At 46.1% G+C, this 23067-nt stretch overlaps 1 protein-coding gene across 7 annotated transcripts in view; it reads right to left on the bottom strand.

The window, feature by feature from the left end:
* The window catches only part of CEP170 (centrosomal protein 170), a 556616-nt gene that overhangs the window by 447432 nt on the left and 86117 nt on the right, over window positions 1-23067 (bottom strand). The window lies entirely within an intron of this gene.

Below are 23067 nucleotides of genomic sequence, written 5' to 3'. Positions count from 1 at the left end.
ATGGAGAGTGAATCCACATGGATAGAGATGGGGGATACCTGCATAGGAGAGGTTATGGTGGTGCAGGACTGACCCCCTTGTAGGAGACTGACATGGGAAACTCCCTTGCCGTGTGGAAAGGTCAGCAAGGCGGATAGCCGCTGGGGCCCTGCGAGGTCCATCCACATTACTGGACACTGGACGGAGGTGAGTCCCAGCTGCTTCCAGAGCCTTACTAACTATGGAAAAACGTAGGCCCAAATCACAAGGGGCGCCCCAAGCGGAGCTGAGCCCCCCCACCCGACAGTTGGCTAACGGTGAGGTTGGAGAGAGAGCAGCACCCACCACAATACAGGACACCCTGAACAAGATCCTTGGGGGAATTGAGGATACTAAGGTAACTCTGAGCCAGGAAATAGGAAAGTTCTCTGCCGAACTCAGTCACTTACGAACAGACCACCACAAACTGGTTGACAGGGTGAAAGCTACTGAAACAACCCTGGAGGAGCTACAACCTGCGCACCAGGCCCTACGGGTCCAGGTCACCCACTTTCTGAGCAGGTTCAGGTATTGTAACGTTGCGCGGAGGGCCGCAGTCGGCGCAATAATATATGAATTGTTGGGATGCCTGAGGGCACTGATGCGGTGGCCTACCTAGAGATCTGGCTGCGCACCATTATGGGCGAGCATCCCCTTACGCCGTTCTTTGCACTGGAGAGAGCACACAGAGTCCCGACTCGCAGACAAGAGCTGGGAAGACCACCCCGACCAATAGTGGCAAAACTGTTGTGCTATCGAGACCGTGACCTGCTGTTGCAGGCGGCCCGCGAGATGGGCCCCTTCCAGGTGGCAGATGGCCGTGCCACCTTATTTCCAGACTTTACAATGGCGATCCAATCTCGGCGAGCCACCTTCCTAGGGGTGAAGCGAGCATTGCAGGAGGAGGGACTCCGACATTCTTTGTTGTTCCCGTCCAAGTTGAAGATTATATTACATGGCACTACACACTTTTTTCAGGAACCTGATGAAGCATGGACATGGCTCGAGTCCTACCGTGCAAGCACTATAGGCCCCAAACAGGTGGAACGCAAACATCCTCGACATCATGGCAAGAGAATACACACCAGAGACTCTGTGGGTGGCCACCAGGTGACAAAACCCACAAACCAACAGGGGCACCAAGGGAAGAGAGCGGCGCTCCAGGCGGTAGCCTCCCTGACGGAGACAAGAAGTTCAGATGACAGCCAGAGATCAGAGCCAGAGACTTTGGACAGGGGAAACTCCACAGATGTAGAATCAATGGCTAGTGTGGTGGAGGAGCTCCCCCATGTGACGCCTCAGATGACATTGTCTGAATGCATGGGGCCTACATACTCTTAGCCCTGCTGCTCTCATACGGCTAAGATGCGGGCAGCCTACAGCACGAACAGATCACTCTTGTGCTCTTGGGACTGTCTGCAGATTAACTGTCGGACAATCCAATCGGATGATGATACCACTTGTTCATATACTGGTTACTATGGTTTGGGCGGACAGCAGTTGCTTGTGTGCTCTTGGGGTGGGGGGTTGGGGATTGTTAGTATTGCCTGTTCTAGCCTGTGGTCCCTTGGAAATATGTGATGTGCTATTGCAATGGTTGATGGGGAACTGTGAAGGTGGTAAGTACATGTTCCCTAATAACCCTTTTAGATGCTATGGCAGCAACACATCCCTTTTCTAAAATACTGTCTTCGAATGTCAGGGGTATGGGTTTGTTTGCAAAATGACACATGATACATTCATATATGAAGCGTAGGGGGGTACAAATTGCCATGTTACAGGAATATCACCTCACCCAGGTGGAAATAGATTGCCTCTGATGCCGTTGGCGGGGACAATTGTTTGCACCTACATACTCGGCATATGCAAAGGGGGCGGCAATATGGGTGAGAGTGGGCATCCCCTTTGAAGCCACTACTATTGACACAAGACAAGGAGGGCCGATATGTTTTGGTGGAGGGGCAACTATATGGTAGGCCGCTGGTCTTGGGTAGCATCTACACCCGAATCAGGACCAGCTTCAGTTCCTACATACATTGTCTGCCCGGCTAGCACGCTTTACTAATGTTCCATTCTTACTTGGGGGAGACTTTAATGGGGTACTGGACCTTGACCTAGAACGTTCAAACGCTCCGCTTCAGGGGGCGGCAGCTATCATAGTGGCCAAGGGCATGTCGACCTGGATCTCCCACTGGGACAGGGTGGATTTCTGGCACCTTCAGAACCCTCTTGGTAGAGATTACTCGTACTATTCCCACCTCTACCGCGTGCACACTAGAATAGATAGAATGCTCTACTCCGCCTCCCTTAGTGGGGTGGTTACACACTCCGAATACATGGGCCGGACTGTATCTGATCATAGTTCGCTGCTGATCCATCTAACCACGATGGAAACTCGCCAACCTATCCCGACATGGCACTTGCACCCAGCAGCATTAGAAGATGACGTGTATCGCACAGCACTACTACAAAGGTTGACGGAATACTTGTCACTAAACCCTGGGTCGGCGTCCAGTAGAGGCACTGAATGAAAGGCCTTAAAAGTGGTAGTGCGGGGTCATTGCCTTGGACAGACGGTGGGCATCAGAAGGGACCTTGAACAGGACATTTCGCACTTAGAGGACGAATTACACAAACGTAACAATGACCTAGATGGCACACCAGAAGCACAAGCAAAACTACTGGAGCTCAGGGAGAAATATTCTTCGGTGCTAGAGCGCCTTAGGTGTCATGACTATAAGACTTATATGGCCAAAGTGCAGGATGAGGAAGGAAAAGCTTGGAGGTTACTGGCATGGCTGATCCGCCCAGAGACTGAGGGGACGCTGATCACTCGCCTAATGACTGGGGGGGACATTATTTACACACCTATTCAGATCAGTGCTGAGTTCACGGTCTACTATAAATCCTTGTATGGTCCCCTCCGGGAGGACTCATTTACCGTGAGGGAGAGCTTCTTCTCTGCACTGCTTCGGAATGTCCTGACTAATGAGGACAGAGAGGTATTGGTGGGGGGGGGGTTAAGGCAGCCATTAAAACGCTAGCGGTGGGTAAGACCCCTGGTGCTGATGGCTTACCCTCGGAGTTCTATAAACTGGACTGTGAGGTCCTGGCTCACAGACTGGCGGAGATGTATACTGAAGCCTATGAGACCAAGCTGTTACCAGCCATGACCAGAGAGGCCATAGTGATCCCCTTACCCAAATCTAAACATGCTGACAGGAGAGTTACCAACTTTAGGCTTCTGCCCATGCTTAACACTGTTTTTAAAATCCTTAGTAAAGCGCTTGGCGCAAGACTGCTTCCCCATATGAATACCCTCATTCATTAGGACCAGAATGGGTTCATTCCAACCCACAGCACCTCCAACAACCTCCGCGGGTTATACTCCCTGCTCTACGATGACTTACATCCCATGCCTCGACGGCAATGATTGTGTTGGTGGATCTTGAAAAAGCCTTCGACACAGTGAGCTGGGAATTTCTGGACGCCACTATGATGCAGTTGGGGTTGGGCAGGGCCTGGGGTGACTGGGTTAAGTTGCTATACACACAACCTACGGCACGAGTCAGGACAGGTTGAACGATTTCCTGCATCTATGACATACACAGAGGAACCCTTTATCCCCCTTGCAATTCGTCATTGGAATAGAGCCCCTGGCAGCGAGACTCCGAGATAAGGCCCAAGAGTGGGGTATATGTTGACGTGGACACTTCCATGTAGTCTCCTTGTACGCAGATGACCTGCTTATCTATCTTAACAATGGTACAGAAACATTGCCCCAGGTGTTCCAACTGCTAGATGAGTTTGGATCATGTTCTGGTCTCCGATTTAATAAAAGAAAGACTTCTATCTTCCCGGCAGTTCGTGGAACGAGTCGTCCATCTTCATGCCAGGAGGAGGTATCTTGGGCACCACATACCTTCCGCTATCTGGACATCCAGATTTATCATGAGACACAAGACCTCAAAGAGGGCAACTTGGGGCCAGCGATTCGGGCACTGCAGTCTAGTGTCGCCTTCTGACACTCCCTTAGCTTGGCGATTATAGCACGCGCATCTCTTATTAAGATGGTTGTGCTGCCCAGACTGCTCTATTATTTTACTAACTTACCTATCACCCTGCCGCCCGCTGAACATGCTGCTTAGGGAATTGATTTGAGATAGTGGACGGCAGCAAGTGGCGCTGGCCACTCTATGACTGCCTCCGGACACTGGGGGGCTTGGAGTCCCCGACTGAGTTTTATTTTCTAGCGGGCCAGCTGCAGTGGCCCACGCGGTGGCTCAGTGGAGTGGGGCTTACGGAGCTGACAGTAGATGAGGGAGATCTCAGTACTGGCGGACTAGTAGACGGGCTGCTTCTGCCTACCGCACAAGGCACTAGGAGGGGAGTATTACTGACAACAGCCCTGGCCAACTGGCAGAGAGTCCTTAGAAGAACACACAGTGAGGTGCCTTATGCGCCATATATACCACTAGTGGAATGTCCCATGGTGACCCCTCTACTGTTTTACAAAACGACAACTACACTGTTGGACGGCCACAGACCTGCATACGCTAGGCGCACTATATAGTCAGGGAATGCTTATCCCGTTTGAGGATCTTGCGGACCAGAAGAACGAGTTACTTACCTTCGGTAACGACTTTTCTGGTGGATACATTAGCTACCTGTGGATTCCTCACCTAATGAATACTCCCATGGCGCCAGCATTCGACGGAAATCTTCTTACTAGTCTCTGCACGTCGACGAGGACGTCACTCTAGCCCACGCGACGCCGTCTGACGTCATACAGGCAATAAGAGGTCCTCGACGACGTGCGGACGTCAGTACCAATCATTTTTTTTTACGTGCATGAGAACAATCAGGCAATGCAATGAAAGAGCAAGGCAACATCCCATTACATTGTAAAAATACACAACATTGCATGAATAACTGTAAATCTTTTATATATATATATAACTCTCTCTTTTTAAAATATATATACACATCAAGTATATACACAAAGATATATACATATATACATATATAAATATAATATATACAACATCTATTGCACCCTCAGAGACCAAGAGGAGCGTACTCAAGGATTACTTGGCAAGACCAGAAAGGCAACGGGGAGGCGGGTGGGACCGTGAGGAATCCACAGGTAGCTAATGTATCCACCAGAAAAGTCGTTACCGAAGGTAAGTAACTCGTTCTTCTGATGGATACAACTACCTGTGGATTCCTCACCTAATGAATAGTCCCAAAGCAGTACCACGCCCGGCGGTGGGTGCCTAAATGGTCAAACCAAGAAATCCTGCAGCACTGACCGTGCAAAATGGCCGTCCCTTCTAACCTCAGAATCCAAACAGTAATGTTTTGCAAAAGTGTGAAGGGACGACCAAGTTGCGGCCTTGCAGATGTCGACCACAGGAAAACCTCTGGCCAAGGCCGAAGTGGCCGACTTAGCTCTGGTGGAATGAGCTCTAATGCCCTCAGGAGGATCCTTCTTTGCCAAAGAGTAACAGATTTTAATGCAAAGAACAACCCACCTGGATAGTGTTCTCTTGTGGACTGCCTTTCCTCTCCTCTTGCCCACGTATCCAATAAACAGCTGATCCTCCAGCCTGAAATCCTTTGTTCTATCAATAAAGAAGCTCAACGCTCTCTTTGGGTCCAGACGGTGCAGTCTTTCTTCCTCTTTGGAAGGATGAGGCGGAGGATAGAACGTGGACAAAGTAATTGCCTGAGCCAAATGGAAGGGTGAAACAACCTTCGGGAGGAAAGCAGCCTTGGTCCTCAACACCACCTTATCCCCATAAAAAGTTGTAGAAGGGGGCTTTACTGATAAGGCCTGCAACTCACTCACTCTCCTTGCTGATGTTATTGCTATCAGGAAGACTGTTTTTAAAACCAAATACCTTAAGGGGCAAGAATGCATAGGTTCAAAAGGGGACCCCATAAGGAAAGTCAGGACCAAGGACAAATCCCATTGCGGCATAACGAATGGCTTTGGAGGATATTTATTTAGAAGACCTTTCAAGAATCTAATAACAATAGGGGATTTAAATAAAGATGGTTGGTCTGGAAGACATATGAAGGCTGACAAGGCCGATAAATAACCCTTAATGGTAGTCACTGCACAACCTTTCTGCGCTAGAGACAGAGCAAAAGACAAAACGTCCGATAGATGAGCATGCAAAGGATCAATCTGCCTCTCTCCACACCACGCAACAAATTTAGACCATCTATTAGCGTAGATAGATTTAGTGGAGTGTCGCCTGGCCGCTAAAATAACATCCACTACCTCAGGCGGGAGAGAGAAGGAACTCAGGTTGCCCCGTTCAATCTCCAGGCATGTAGGTGCAGACTCTGGAGGTTGGGGTGTAGAACCTGCCCCTGCGACTGCGAGAGGAGGTCTGCCCTGAAAGGGAGACGGAGCGGAGGGCACATTGAGAGTTGGAGAAGGTCGGAGTACCATACCCTCCTTGGCCAATCCGGAGCTATTAGGATGACTAGAGCCCGGTCCTGGCGAATCTTCCTCAATACTCGAGGAATCAAGGGTATGGGAGGAAACGCGTAAAGCAACTGGCCGCACCAGGTTATTTGAAACGCGTCCCCCAACGCTCCCTGCATCGGATACTGGAGGCTGCAGAATAACGGACAATGCGCGTTCTCTCGAGTGGCAAACAGATCTATCCGAGGAAACCCCCACCTCTGGAAGATTAAACGGACTTGATCTGGATGGAGACGCCACTCGTGGTCTGCCGAGAAATGGCGACGGAGACTGTCCGCACGCACGTTCAAGACTCCGGCCAGATGGTTTGCTATCAAGCAAATCTGATGGTCCTTTGCCCAGGACCATAGTCGAAGAGCTTCTCTGCAGAGAAGGTACGACCCCACTCCTCCCTGCTTGTTTATGTACCACATCGTGGTAGTATTGTCCGTTAGGACCTGTACCGACTGACCACGAAGGGAAGGGAGGAAGGCCTTGAGAGCCAGACGTACAGCCCGTAACTCTAACAGATTGATGTGAAACATCTGTTCCTCTGGAGACCAAAGACCTTTGATCTCCAGATCCCCCAGATGAGCTCCCCACCCTAGAGTGGAAGCATCCGTTATGACTGTGGCCACTGGTGGCGACTGCTGGAACGGCTTTCCTTGTGAAAGATTGTTGCTTGCAATCCACCACTTCAAATCCACAGCAGCATCTCTGGAGATCTTGACAGTACCCTCTAGATCCCCTTTGTGTTGAGACCACTGCCTTCGGAGGCACCACTGAAGAGCCCTCATGTGCCAGCGAGCACGCGTGACCAACAGAATGCAGGAGGCAAACAGACCGAGCAGACGAAGGACCTTGAGGACTGGAACTACCGCTCCATTTCGAAACATTGGAACCAAATCCTGAATATCTTGAATCCGCTGAGGCGGAGGAAAGGCCCGACCCAATGTTGTATCCAGTACTGCCCCTATGAACAGGAGGCGCTGAGAGGGCTCTAGGTGAGATTTGGGCTCGTTCACCGAAAAACCCAGGTCGAAAAACAACTGGGTTGTTGACTGCAGATGATGCGACACAAGCTCCGGGGACTTGGCTTTGATCAACCAGTCGTCCAAGTAAGGGAATACTGCTATCCCCTTCCTTCTGAGTTCTGCTGCAACCACCGACATCACCTTCGTGAAGACTCGAGGTGCTGAAGTAAGAACAAACGGAAGGACCGCAAACTGATAGTGCTGCGATCCCACCACAAACCGGAGATACTTCCTGTGTGACTTGAGAATCGGGATATGAAAGTAAGCATCCTGCAAGTCGACAGACACCATCCAGTCTTCCTTGTTCAACGCCAAAAGCACCTGTGCTAGGGTCAGCATCTTGAACTTTTCCTGCTTGAGGAACCAATTCAAGATCCTCAGGTCCAGAATTGGTCTCAAACGACCATCCTTCTTGGGTATCAGGAAATACCTTGAGTAACATCCTCGACCCCTTTCCTGCTCTGGGACCAACTCCACCGCGCCCTTTGAAAGGAGGACTTGTACCTCCTGTTCTAGCAACAGGAGGTGTTCTTCTGAACAATAAGAAGGGCGGGGCGGGATGAGGGGCGGGAACTCCCGAAAGGGAAGGGTGTAGCCTTTTCCCACAATACTGAGAACCCACGTGTCCGTTGTAACAGTCTTCCATTTTGTGAGAAAATGCTGTAATCTTCCCCCTACAGGAGAGGAGTGAGTGGGAAATGGCGGAAGCCTAAGGCTGCTTCCCCTGCTGCACCCCGCCAGAGGATGAGGAAGAGGCAGAGTGCTGCTGAGAGGCTCCTCTGGTGCGGACCCTACCTCTCCCCCTAAAAGATCTATAGGGATGGGAAGAGGCAGGTTGCTGATATCTTCCCCGAAAGGAAGAGGAGGAAGAGCCACGCCCAAATCCACAAAACCTCCTGAAAAATCTGGAAGAGGCCGTGGCAGAAGGAGCTTGGAGCCCTAACGACTTAGCCGTGGCCCTGCTTTCCTTAAAACGTTCCAAGGCCGAATCAGCCTTGGCCCCAAACAGTTTGTCCCCATCAAACGGGAGATCCAACAATGTGGACTGTACATCCGCAGAAAAGCCCGAGTTACGGAGCCAGGCCTGTCTCCTTGCCACCACAGTAGTGCCCATTGCTCTGGCTACCGAGTCGGTGGTATCCAGTCCAGTCTGGATAATCTGGGTCGCAGCAGCCTGGGCATTTGAAGCAAGATCCAAAAGACCCTGGGGAAGTTCTGTAAACGATGAGGAAATGTCATCCATCAGAGCATGAATATACCTCCCCAGGATACAGGTTGCATTAGTGGCTTTTAACGCCAGACTACAGGACGAAAAAATCTTCTTGGACTGCGCCTCTAGTTTCTTAGAATCTCTGTCCCCAGGCACCGTCGGGAAAGAACCAGGCGCTGACTTGGATGAACAGGAGGCCTGCACCACCAAGCTCTCCGGCGTAGGGTGCCTAGATAGAAAACCAGGGTCAGTCGGAGCCGCCCGATACCTCCTGGCCACGGCTCTGTGAACTGCTGGGGAAGATGCCGGCCTCTTCCACACCTCTAACACCGGATCCAGCAGAGCGTCATTAAATGGCAAAAGAGGCTCCGCCGCAGCTGAGGCCGGAAGTAACACCTCTGTTAAAAGGTTTTGTTTAGCCTCCACCACCGGCAAAGGCAGGTCCAAAAAACTAGCTGCCTTCCGTACCACTGCATGAAAGGAAGCAGCCTCCTCAGTATATTCTCCCGGGGACGAAAGATCCCACTCAGGGGAAGTGTCCAGCCCACTGGCCGACTCCAGACCACGCAGCCCATCACCCGAGTCCTCTAGCTCTCGTTCCTCCAGGGCTCGTTGGTACTCCTGCTCCTCTAATACACGGAGAGCACGTCTCCTCGAATGAAGTCGTTGTTCAATACGCGGAGTTGACAATGCCTCCGCCGAAGTCGACGAAAGAGCAGCTGAAGCAGATGGACCCACCGGAGTCACAGGCCGAAATCCCGACGTCGACGGGATGGAAATCCCCGGGGCCAATCCTTCTGAAGCCACCGGAGCGGCCACCGGCGCCGAGCCCACGTTCCCAAAAGGGAGAAAGGGCATAAAGGGTGCCGGCCGAAGAGGCGCAGGATCACCCAAAGAAAAGGCCAAAGGCCCAGCCGGAGCACCCCCTGGAGCCATCTGTTGGAAGATGGCATACATCGCATTCAAGAATGCGGAACTATCGGCTCCAGGGGTGGGAAAAGCCGGATACTGAGGTGCCTGTCTCAGAGGCGACCCCGACGCCGGCCTCGACGTCTGCACCGGAGAAAACACCTGAGGCTCCAATACCTAAATCACCGACGCCTGTCCAGGTGAAGTTGGAGACGCCGGAGAGGGCAACGGCGTCGAAGGATGCGGCGTAACCGTGGGACTAATCTCCCATGTCCTTCGGCGCCGATCCGAAGACCTGGAACGAGTCTCCTTCGAATGACGCTGAGATTCTCTACGGCGCCGGGAGTCTCGATGACGCCAATGTCTTGGAGAAGAAGACTTCTTGTGATGCTTCTCCTTCGATTTTGCCATAAACAGCTTCGCCTCACGTTCTTTGAGGGCCTTCGGATTCATGTGCTGGCATGAATCACAAGTCGAGACGTCGTGGTCGGAGCTCAAACACCAAAGGCAATCGGAATGAGGATCCGTCACCGACATCTTGCCTCCACACTCACGACAAGGCTTAAATCCAGACTTTCTCTGCGACATTATTACCACAGCGAAAGGCTACGCAGCAAAAATACACTGTAACCACAAAAGTAACAGTTGCTCCCTCGAAGATAACCGTTTCGAATGCACGGAAAAAAGGGAACTGACGTCCGCACGTCGTCGAGGACCTCTTATTGCCTGTATGACGTCAGACGGCATCGCGTGGGCTAGAGTGACGTACTCGTCGACGTGCAGAGACTAGTAAGAAGATTTCCGTCGAATGCTGGCGCCATGGGAGTATTCATTAGGTGAGGAATCCACAGGTAGTTGTATCCATCAGAATGGTTTACCTCGTGGGCAGGTTGACATATGAGGCAATGGTCGGGACTATTCGGACCCTCTGGAGAGGGATGGAGGGTGAACCTCCCACACACAAGGTCTTACAGACTATGCTGTCCATTGGGGAAGGGGGGCTCACATTTGGTCTCCCGGCTTTATAGGGAACTACTGGCAATGGTACATAATCCGCTGAATGCTCTCCGGGCTAAGTGGGAGATGGACTTAGATAGACCCCTCACTGAGGAAGAATGGAACAGAATTCTTGCATACGCTCCCTCAGTCTCCCGAAACACCCAACTAAAATGTATACAATATAACTACACACACAGGACTAACCTAACCCCACGTCGGATGACACTCATATATGTGGGGGAGTGGGATGTGCTGCCCATGGTGCCGATTACTAGGTGTGAGATTCGGTTCCATGACATGGGAATGTCCACGGCGGCAAGAATTTTGGAGAGGGGTTATACATAAAATTAACCACACACCTGGGGCAATGTTCCTGTACCATTGTTAAGATAGATAAGCAGGTCATCTGCGTACAAGATACCTGCCTAGAGACTACAATGGAGACACGCCTCCTGGGGTTATTTGCTAGGCTGAGCCCCAAAAAAGTGGGCAACAGATTTGTTGATCTGGTCCTGGTGCTCGGGGTCCTAGCCTACAGACTTGGACACTAGATGTCACGAGATGGGGTAGGGCGGAGGAGAGAGCCCTGAAGAGAGAAGAAAGTAAGGGGATGAGGCATAGGCCATTGGCCCCACTGTGGACAGAGGTCATGGATGGCTGGGAAAATAATGCTACGGGAGTAGACACAGACCTGGAAAGCGATACAGAAAGCACTACAACGAGTTTATAGGAGTGAGATATATGGAGAGCACCCTTGAGACAACTTCAGAACCCCCAGGGGAATGGCACATGAACAAATTGCTACCTTCCCTGCACACCCACTTAATCGGGGAACTATCCTCACGCACTGATTTCAAGATAGTACATAAAAGATGATTTGCATAACTAATATTGTCACACAGCCTGCTTGCATACATGCGAGGACCACGGGCAGATTAGCTATTTGTTTTTCTTAGCTTTGTTATATTGTTGGGTTCATTTCTGGTTGGCTCCCTTTATAACTTACTACAGCCAACGAAGTTGATTGGTAATCCTTAGATGATTAGTTTCTCCTCAGGAAGGGGAAGAGGGAGGTCAGAGAGGCATCATAGGAATGGGAAGGCTTTTCCTTTCCTCTGATGGCTCTTTGAGCATTCCTGCTACACAACCGCAAGGGATCGTGCAGCAGGAATACCCACTAGACAACAGGGATTTCTGTTTTTTTATTGTTTGATTATTTGGGGAGCAACCCCTTGGGAGAGGGTCGCTTCCCTATGGGGAGCATTATGTTGGCCATTTCTGCCCCCCCCCATGCGGGCAGATCGGCCATATTTGTAGTCCGATCGGCCCTGAAAAGGGGGTTGGGGGGGGGGGGGGAGGGAGAGACAGAAACTCACTGGACACAAGGGATATATATTTTTTTCTATTTTACATAAGGGGAGTGGCCCCTTAGGCAAGGGTAGCTCCCCATGGTGGCATCATACTTTAGGCACTTTCTGCCCCCCTTGGGCCATCTGCCCCCAATGGGGGCAGAAACCACTACACACCAGGTTTTTTTTTATTATCATTTTATGTACAGGGAGCAGGCTCTTAAGAAAGGGTATCTCCCCATGGGGACATAATTCATCAGGCCATTGCTGTGCTGCTTGTGAGCAGATTGGCCATCTGCTCCCAAAAGGGGCAGAAACAACGTAGGGACCGGGGAGGAGGGAGAAAGGGGAGGGAGAAAGAGGGAGGGAGGGATGGAGAGAGGGAGGGATGGAGAGAGCAGGGGGGAGAGGGAAAGAGGGATGGAGAGAGCAGGGGGGAGAGGGAAAGAGGGATGGAGAGAGCAGGGGGGAGAGGGAAAGAGGGAGGAGGGAGGGAGAGAGGGAGGGGGGAGAGAGAAAGAGGGAGGGAGGGTGGGAAAAAGAGTAATGGTATATTGTTTTTAAAAAATCTGCAGTAGTTGGAAATAGTTACAGAAGTAAACGTAGACAGAAATTGCTGGGTTTTTTTTGTTTTGTTTTTTTACAGCTCAATTTCAATTGTTACTTTCTGTAAGAAAACCTTGAATGATCTACACCAATGACCCCTTGCTTAATTCACAATTGTGTCTACTTTTCAGAAATGTTTAACTGTCCGGGATCTACCATTGGTTTCACTACCCATGTCTGTCACTAACTGGAAGGAGGCTGAAAGTACAAAAAAACATTAAAAATCTGATTTGTCCAAGTAAATGCCAAAACTGTGTTGAAAAATTTGGTTTTCTTATTCAAGTCTGTCCATTCCTGGAAGCTGGGGAGATGGTGATTTTAGCGCTGCAAACCCTTTGTTGATGCCATTTGCAAGGAAAAAAACAGACCCTTCATTTTGCAGCACTTTTTCCCCCAAAAAAACAAATTGTGGACAAAACGTTACGAAGGCCTAAGCGTGAAGGACTCCAAACAAACAAAAAAAGGCTTGGCGGGGGGTGGGGGGGGGAGAGAGATGGCTGGCAGTTAAAGGGTTACATTTTAAACTCTGAAGTCCAAAATGCATCCGACATGATGGCGGAAAAAGAAATCTTGAGCATGGAAATGGTGATCATGGCGAAAACCATTGTGGATTTAGGGTGTAGTAATAAAATTGTGTGTATGAATATTTACCCGACCTAACCACCAGATGGCGAAATAATGCATAACATGTGAACCTTGACCAGGGTTGGCTCTACAAAACGCCCTTCCACCCTGTACGGACATCTGCTGTTACACAGACTATTTCCCTGGCATTGGGTCCATTTAACTCTTCAATAAAAGGCAAATTACAGATTGCGCGATCAAAATCCTCTGTTTTGAGGCAACGTCCGGAAAGACACATGTTCAAGAGAATTCTGTGAGCCTCTGGCAGAAACACCTAAACCGTTTTGTACCACATTCCTTCAAATATTATTATAAATTAAGGAATAAAGCAGTTGAAGAGGTTAGGGAACGGATTGACTGTCACGGCGCAGTAAATCAGAAAAGTGAAGCTCCGCTTGAAAGGATTAGGCAGCCAAAATGAAAATAAATGTGTTGCGTTCATGATAAAAGTAGAAGTGAGGTGCAGGAGAGACACATGCACCCTGACAATTCGTCCGACCTGCGTCGCAATTTCAAAATAAAACATACTGATACCGAATCTACTTGAAGTAGATGCCTGGGTATGTGTGGACTGTTCTTTTTTTTATAATTATTTCTAGTGCTTTTGTGGTTTTGTAAGGAGCAAAAACTCACAGAATACTAAGATCTGTTTTATGTGAGGTCCATTATTTACATCCAATGTGATTCTGTCGTCGGGCCTTTAAAATAACTACTGCGTTCAAAATGCATGGTGTTGTGCTCAACAAATGATGCAGCAGCTGTGAAACCAGTCACATCATCCATATAATTAGGTTCCAAGAACTGGTGCAGAGAACTCGAGTTCACGAGGTGGGCGTTACCAGACCCGGAGGAGGCCGAGATCTGCCAGGCTGATCATTCTGAGGGATCGGGTTGCAGTGTTGCAGCTAGGGGATTATCAACCACAATAAACCTGTCGCAGGAAATTTAAAGGGTGGAAAAGAGAAATTGTAGCGGTGGCAGATAAGAATAACAACCATTGTTCATTAGCCAGTGAAGAAGTATACAGGGAGTGCAGAATTATTAGGCAAATGAGTATTTTGACCACATCATCCTCTTTATGCATGTTGTCTTACTCCAAGCTGTATAGGCTCGAAAGCCTACTACCAATTAAGCATATTAGGTGATGTGCATCTCTGTAATGAGAAGGGGTGTGGTCTAATGACATCAACACCCTATATCAGGTGTGCATAATTATTAGGCAACTTCCTTTCCTTTGGCAAAATGGGTCAAAAGAAGGACTTGACAGGCTCAGAAAAGTCAAAAATAGTGAGATATCTTGCAGAGGGATGCAGCACTCTTAAAATTGCAAAGCTTCTGAAGCGTGATCATCGAACAATCAAGCGTTTCATTCAAAATAGTCAACAGGATCGCAAGAAGCGTGTGGAAAAACCAAGGCGTAAAATAACTGCCCATGAACTGAGAAAAGTCAAGCGTGCAGCTGCCACGATGCCACTTGCCACCAGTTTGGCCATATTTCAGAGCTGCAACATCACTGGAGTGCCCAAAAGCACAAGGTGTGCAATACTCAGAGACATGGCCAAGGTAAGAAAGGCTGAAAGACGACCACCACTGAACAAGACACACAAGCTGAAACGTCAAGACTGGGCCAAGAAATATCTCAAGACTGATTTTTCTAAGGTTTTATGGACTGCTGAAATGAGAGTGAGTCTTGATGGGCCAGATGGATGGGCCCCTGGCTGGATTGGTAAAGGGCAGAGAGCTCCAGTCCGACTCAGACGCCAGCAAGGTGGAGGTGGAGTACTGGTTTGGGCTGGTATCATCAAAGATGAGCTTGTGGGGCCTTTTCGGGTTGAGGATGGAGTCAAGCTCAACTCCCAGTCCTACTGCCAGTTCCTGGAAGACACCTTCTTCAAGCAGTGGTACAGGAAGAAGTCTGCATCCTTCAAGAAAAACATGATTTTCATGCAGGACAATGCTCCATCACACGCGTCCAAGTACTCCACAGCGTGGCTGGCAAGAAAGGGTATAAAAGAAGGAAATCTAATGACATGGCCTCCTTGTTCACCTGATCTGAACCCCATTGAGAACCTGTGGTCCATCATCAAATGTGAGATTTACAAGGAGGGAAAACAGTACACCTCTCTGAACAGTGTCTGGGAGGCTGTGGTTGCTGCTGCACGCAATGTTGATGGTGAACAGATCAAAACACTGACAGAATCCATGGATGGCAGGCTTTTGAGTGTCCTTGCAAAGAAAGGTGGCTATATTGGTCACGGATTTGTTTTTGTTTTGTTTTTGAATGTCAGAAATGTATATTTGTGAATGTTGAGATGTTATATTGGTTTCACTGGTAATAATAAATAATTGAAATGGGTATATATATTTTTTTGTTAAGTTGCCTAATAATTATGCACAGTAATAGTCACCTGCACACACAGATATCCCCCTAACATAGCTAAAACTAAAAACAAACTAAAAACTACTTCCAAAAATATTCAGCTTTGATATTAATGAGTTTTTTTAGTTCATTGAGAACATGGTTGTTGTTCAATAATAAAATTAATCCTCAAAAATACAACTTGCCTAATAATTCTGCACTCCCTGTATGTGTTGTGCACTAAAGGTTGCTGTTATTTGTAAGGCATAAAGGTTGCTTGGCAACCTCAGTTACTTCATGACTACAATGTTTAAAATCCACCAGTAGTTTGGGCCACTTCTCATCTTAGTTTTCAGCATCTTATCTAAGGTGAGGCAAAATCAGCAAGTGAAGTTCTTGAGAACTTACGTTTTAGCAGCTTTTTTCATTAACGTATCAGCAGCTCTTTTCATTAACGTCAAATAGCTACTAAAAGGGCTATAATGCACTTTTCGTGCGTGTGAACTAATCACAGTGTTTGTGTCATCCAATCACTGGCCTGCCTTCAAAGTTTTGCCAGAAAACAGAAGAGGGCTACATTTAAAATAATCTCTAATTCATTCTTGCAATCCGTGGAGTAGCTTTGATAGTGACTTCTGATGTGTGAAGTGTAACGATTGGTTTGTGGTCAGTACGGAGTGGGACTCTGGAGCCCCAGATATATTGCATAAACGTTTCCATTGCCCACAGTGCAGCTAACATTTCTTTTTCGATTAATAAAAATATCTCCTCAGCAGGGAATAATGCTGAGGGCACAAATGCCATTGTACATTCTTCTCCTGTTTCGGATCTCTGGGCTAGCATGCCCCCAGACCCTATCCACTACGGACTGTGGTGATAACACAGCACATACCTACCCATTTTAAATCTCTGCAGTGGAATGGCTGTGCATACATCCTATATAATGTTCTCAAAATCAACTAGTAAATCCTCACCGCAATAGAATTTTTATTCAACTTTAACAATTGCCTCAATCTATATGTTTTCATGGCAAAATTGTTTACATATTTAGATTAGAATTCTGTTAGTCCAAGGAAAGACCTGACTTTCTCCTTGGATATAGGAGCAGGTGCATCTCTAATAGCTTTAATGATGTCCTTTTTGGATGAAATTCCTTCACTTCCTACCTCATGACTCAGATATGTTACAGAATTTAAAGCACATTTAAATGTCTTCAATGAATCTGTCAACCCCTTGTCGACTAGTATCTCTAACGCCAACTTTAACTTAGAATCATGTTACTGTTTGTCTCGGCCCATCACCAGTATATCATCTTGGAAGTACATCACTCCTTTAATGTTTTCAAACAGTGTGTACATCAGGCACTGAAACACTGCAGACACTAGTGCAAGGCCAAATGGCATGCAAATTAATCTGTAACACCCAAATGGAGATTCCTGCTAGATGGATGTAATTGGACCTGGTGATATGCAGAGGTTGAATCTATAGTTGAGAACCATTTTTTATTATTGGCTTTTGACAAGAGTTCATCATTCCAATGTAAGGGGAGCTTGTCAGCCACAATGCTTTTATTCAGATCACTGAGATCAATGCATAACCTTAGGCAACTATCAGATCTCCGAGCTACTACAAGGAGTGCCAACCATTCTGCACACTCCACTGGTTCTACAATTCCTTTACCATCTAATGAATATAACTCTTTCATGACACTAAACTTAACACTCATGGGTATATTTCTGACCTTCTGACTCACCAGTACCTCCCCCTCTTTCAATACAATCTTGTGGACAAACCAACTCAATTTCTCAATTTCACCAGAAAATACATCAGGAAAACATCTCTTCACTTCTTCTTCCACAGTCATTATTGGTTCATTAAGTAGCATTACTTGATCTCCACTACTGGGGTCTAGGATGATGCCTAAGGCTCCCTGGTCAGTCATTCCTAACACAAATGGCCCTTTTATGCCACACAGAACTTTCCTTTAGCAGATTGGGTTTACATTTAAAATCTACTTCCTTAAAGCCTACCAAGGGAATTTTATCTCCTGTGAAGGTAACCAAGTGTATATCTGTGGGATTCAATTGATCACCCAAAATCATAGAAACTTGTCTTCCTGCACAGAACGTTGTGTTATGGTGTAAGGAGACCCTGGGTTTGCCACAATTTGTATGTGGATTCCGTTAATCTTTATGCAGCACTTGGGTTTCTTTTTGGAGTCAATTTTCACCCCTAAAACTGCATCATCAAAACTAAGTCCCCCTCATCAATTGTGGAATCATCATCATCATCATCTTCTACATCTTCCCCATTATCCATCACACATTTAATCGCATTCTTGTCACTTTTCTTCTTCCTGCAAACCTTTTGCAAAATGACAAATGATTCCACAATGTGCACATTTTACTTTTATGGCAAGGCAGTTTTTATCCTTGGCAATATGGCCTCTACTGCCACATCTAAAGTGATACAGACAGTGCTTTAAAAAAAAAATTAAACTGCTCTGCTAATTCATCTCATTTAAGTTCTTTCCATATAACATTTAAAACAGTTTCAAACTTTAAAAAACTTCTTATCCCTTCCCACTCTTTTTGCATATTAATATTCTTTATTACAGACAGTAAGCAACTTGTTCAACCATGTGTGAAAGTCTGGTGGATCCCTTGATTTCCATTTGCTCGTTATCACTGAACGGGCTAGAAGGACTGCTATATACCACCACCTCACAACTTTCTAGTCTTTATGCTCAAATGTCTAGAACTTCCTAAAAGTATTGACTTAGCATCCAGGACAACTTGAACTCCTAAAGCTTCATGGGTATGTTATAACCTTATCCCAGAATTCTCTCTCAGATTATATGTTCCCAGATGTCCATCTGATTGCATCTGGGACAGCTGTCTGGAATGTTTACATTCCAGTCATGCAACTTCTTAAGGGTATGTTTAACTAGCCACAATGAATACACCAGCATCCATTTAAAAATTGCCCCTCTCAAAAGCTTGGAGTTAAAAACTGATACGTCTGTCCAAACTCTTTCAGCCACATTCAGGTCAACCACCTTCATCCATTTATTTTGAACACTACAAAACATTTTTTCAACATCATTGTAACTAATTCAAAACCACCTGACCCACTGCCCAAGCTTCTTTGTTATTTTTTGTGATTAACTATTTCCATCACTCTTGCCCTTGATTCCTCTATGTGAAACAAAGTAATTTCGTAATAACAGTTTAGATTTATAAGTACTTCAGAACGTTCCCGGCCTAGGCTCAATCTGATCTTATCTGACTCCCTTCCCAGGATATGAATTAATTGTTGCTTATTTATTCTCCTACTCTCCCCAGCTTTACTCTTTCCCATTGTTGGGCTGCTTGTTGCAAGTCTGGGGACATGTGTTTTGAGAGGGGTTGCAGCATGTTTCACTAGAATATTGAGGTATTTCCAGAACTGCTTTTGCTTCTGCCTAAATATACTTATTGTCTCAAATCTAATCAGCTTGGCATTCTTCTCGTAAGAATTTGGAAGATTCATATATGGCGGAGACTCTTCCAGGGATCTATCTACATAAAAGTTATCTAGGATTTATGTGTTTGGTCTGTTATGCATCCTAGTATGCAGAACCAGAAATCAGCCAGATAATACAATTTCCCATTTGGGGACACCATTTTGTCCTCTTCCCACTGAAGATTTAGGTTCTGTAGGCCTATCCGTGGGTTAACCTTAACCTTATTCCAGATGAAGTTAGTGATCTTGGCATTCATTCTTGAGAAAATGTGTTTGTTATATATATTGGAGTTGTCATGAATAAGACATTCAACAAGGGCAGGATGTGCATTTTAAACACTGCCACGCTACCAACAATCAAGATTGGGAGCTTCTGCTTCCTATCTAATTTATTCTCGATCTTCCACAAGAAGGGGGCTATATTAACTTGTATAGACCCTCCAGATTACTTGTGACCAATATCCCTAAGTACCTAATGGTGTTGCTACTGTGTACCTTCAGAACAACATCTGGTAAATCCTTTACTTCAGTACTAAAAAAAACAGCATTTCGGTCTTGGCAGTGTTTACTCTATATCTTGCCACTGCTGAAAACATTTCTAAAATATCAAACAATTTTTCAATAACTGCGGGGGGTGGTTGAATATATAACACCAGGTCATCAGCATAAAGCTTTAGCTTTGGGGACTAATACTGGGGCTTGAAAAGCTTCCATTCTCCTCAAGACTCCGTCAAGGAGTTGAATAAAAGCCACAAGCAATAGTGGTGACAATGGGCATCCTTGCCTAGTGCCCTGAGTGATGTTTATGAATACTTAAATTTCCAGTTTAACGCCAGTTGAGCCCTGGTACCCTGATATTTTGGGGCGATCACTTTAATAAATTGGACAAGGAACTTCATTCTTAATAAACTATCAAACAAAAGTTTCCAGTTCATGAAATCAAATGTTTTTTTTAAGCATTCACAAATAAAACCACAGTCGAAATCTGGTTACCCATATGGTAATCCATGGCTTAAATTAAAAAAATGTTTGTTAGCATATAACTGGCGAGATGGTACAAACCTGTTCTGATCTGCAACCACTAAATCAGTTATTACCTTCGATACTATCTTAACTAAAGGTGATCAGGTGGTACAAATGCACCTGTATTGGATGATGATTCTTTTTTGTTTTTTAGAAACAAAAAAATGTTAAAATCGCCCTCTTAAATGTAGGAGGTGGGGCCCGGCCTTTAAGAACATAATTGAACAATTCACAAAGGGTGTCCTTAAGATTCCTTATTATTAGTACAACCACTCAGAAGTTTACCCATCCTGGAAGATTATTCACCAATGTGACCACCTTTTCTGATTCTACATGGGCGAACGAGGTTACTTGCAGCTTTTGTTGCTAATGACAGAATTTGGGCCAGGGTCACAAATGTGTAATATATTAATCTATACTTTTTTCATTTATTCTATAGAAATAGCTAATAAACACAGGCTCTATTCCCTCTCTTTCCCTTAGTGATATTATTCCTGACCAAGTACGCCATGCCAAAAGTCTTTCCCTGGCTTCCCCCACTTTACATAACAGTTGGCCATACGTCTGCACACTTATGATCTCCCTCTCCAGTAAAGAATCCTAGCGTTCCTTCTTGATTGCTTCCTAGCAAAATATCTCTGCTTATCCTGTACATGCTGCAGACTAGTTTTGGCAATTTGGGGGTTCCTTTGAGAGGGTTTAATATTTTTCATCTTCTAAAATTCTATAGGTGTTTTCATAAACTATGATCTCACCCCATATCATTAGCTTATACACCTCCCAAATATTTTCATGAGCCACGGAGCCCCTATTCTCTGAAAAGAAAAGGTGAGTCCTGTTCCCTATTTCTTCCAAAAATGCCTCTTTTGAGATTAGGGACATATTAAATGACAATCTATAAACCAGGGTGGTTGTGGACGGCAAAGAAACTTCCTAATTAGTCACTGGATGATCTGAAAAACAAACAGTTAGGTATGTACGAAATAACAGCCTCTGACAGAGTTGGATAAAAGCAAAAAGTTTATCCTTGAGGGTGTCTAAAACCATGCGGCAAAATATTTATACTGTTTTTCATCAGAGTTCAACCTATGCCATGGATCAAACAAGCCCATTTCACACTTCAGTTTATTTGTGACTGGTGCCACTTTTGGTTTCCTCTGTGTATCCTTAGGTTTACTCAAATCCAGCTCTGGGGTTTGAACACAGTTAAAATTGTCTCCCACTACAAACTCATGCCCAACAAGAACTGAGCCATATAATGAGACTGTGATTGGCATGTGATCAATTAAAATCTCTACAATCACATATCTTCCTATCTGTTATTGATTTGATAATCTTACCTACTAAACTGCTACCCCTCTGTGGGCTGGAGAGGTGGAAAAATGCTGCATTAACTGAAATGCACCCATGTAGGACATTCCACCTTATCCCTATTTATATGTATTTCCTTAAGAAGCACAAGGGTTGATTTCTGTTTCTCTATCCAATTAAAAATAGGTTGGTGCTTCCTTCTGTTCAAACCATTCACACTCATTCATACAATTCTGACCTTATACCCGGTGGCCAAAATGGGTGCTTTCTTCTGTTGTTCAAACCATTTACATTCATGGATACAATTCTGCCCTTATACCCGGCCATAACAATCTACTACTAGACAATATTTCAAAAGACAACCCCATCTCCAGCATTGGGAGTCTCTTTCTACCCAACCTCAAGCCTTTGTAATATTCCAGAAACTGTTTTTCTTCCCCCAAGCCCCAGCTCTAACAGAATGCTGTTGCCTTTCCACCCCCTGCTCTATCCTCACCTCCTTTACCCTCTCCCTGTACCCCCAACTTATTATTTTCCCCCAAATACGTCTTTTGCCTAGATGTCCAATCCTCCATTCACCTTCCAAGTACACTGACTGCACCCAGTGCCCTACTTCCAGCTTCCAGCTTCCCCACACCTCACAGCCTCAGTAATTATATCAAAGGAGAAGAAAAACAGTGTTCCCCCCCACATCATTGAAACCTTTCTAGTAATTAATTATCATACAGTATATTTCCAGGTATTCCTCGTTTTTTTTGCCCTGAGCTACGCCACCAGGGAAGCACTTTCTGCCATTAAAAATTACTACTTTCAACAATTTCTAAAGGTATTTGCGGAATGTTTAAACGTTCCCCAAAATATTCCAGGACTGGACTTGGAATACTAAATAAGCCTCCTGGAATATTTGGGGGGAATGTTTCTCTTTGGCCAAATATTCTAGGTCTGGAGTCCGAATAGTAATTTTGTCCTTGCAGTGCCCGCCACTTCCACTGCTGCCCTGAGAGCGCAGTTAAGGGCATGAAACAAGAACACATACTTCCATGGCTCTACTTTTGCCAGGGTTAGTGGAGTAGTTTTTGGACATCTCAACCTCTTTAAAAAAATCATAAACGTTCCATTTGCCAGCAATCTGAGTCTTACTAGCTACATGAATGTGGTTTGTGCACCTTCTGCTTCAAACAAGGGTATATACAATTGTAATTCCTTCCTCGGTCTTGAAGTTTTGAAAGTCATAGCCAGGAAACTACTCTCTAAAGACTTAAGAGCGCTCCTTAAATGCTTGTGAAAGAACGTTTGCTCAGATTCGAAAGTTTTCAAAGTTCACTACTACTCTATGGGGACATGTAGCATTTGCATAGTCCATTAATGGTACACAGTGCACTCTCATGATATTAAGGTCATCTTTGAACTCTAGAAGGATATGGGCCCTAATTAGGCTTTCAAGAACATCTGTTGGTAAGGACACTGTCTCTTTTCTTTCAGGTATTCCTACAAATCTCAAATTCGGCCTCCTTAGACTATTCTCATGTTCCTCCAACTGCAATTTGCTTAGCTTAATCTTCTTTGTCTGAGAGGTATTTGCAAATTTGAGCTCACCCTGAGTATCTTCTTGACCAAAGACAAGTGTTTTTACTTCCCCAAAC

This window comes from Pleurodeles waltl, chromosome 5 (genome assembly GCF_031143425.1).
Source record: "Pleurodeles waltl isolate 20211129_DDA chromosome 5, aPleWal1.hap1.20221129, whole genome shotgun sequence".
Taxonomy (NCBI): Eukaryota; Metazoa; Chordata; class Amphibia; order Caudata; family Salamandridae; genus Pleurodeles; species Pleurodeles waltl.
Note: the sequence above shows the minus strand (reverse complement) of the source record. Positions and strands in the feature narration are given on the sequence as shown.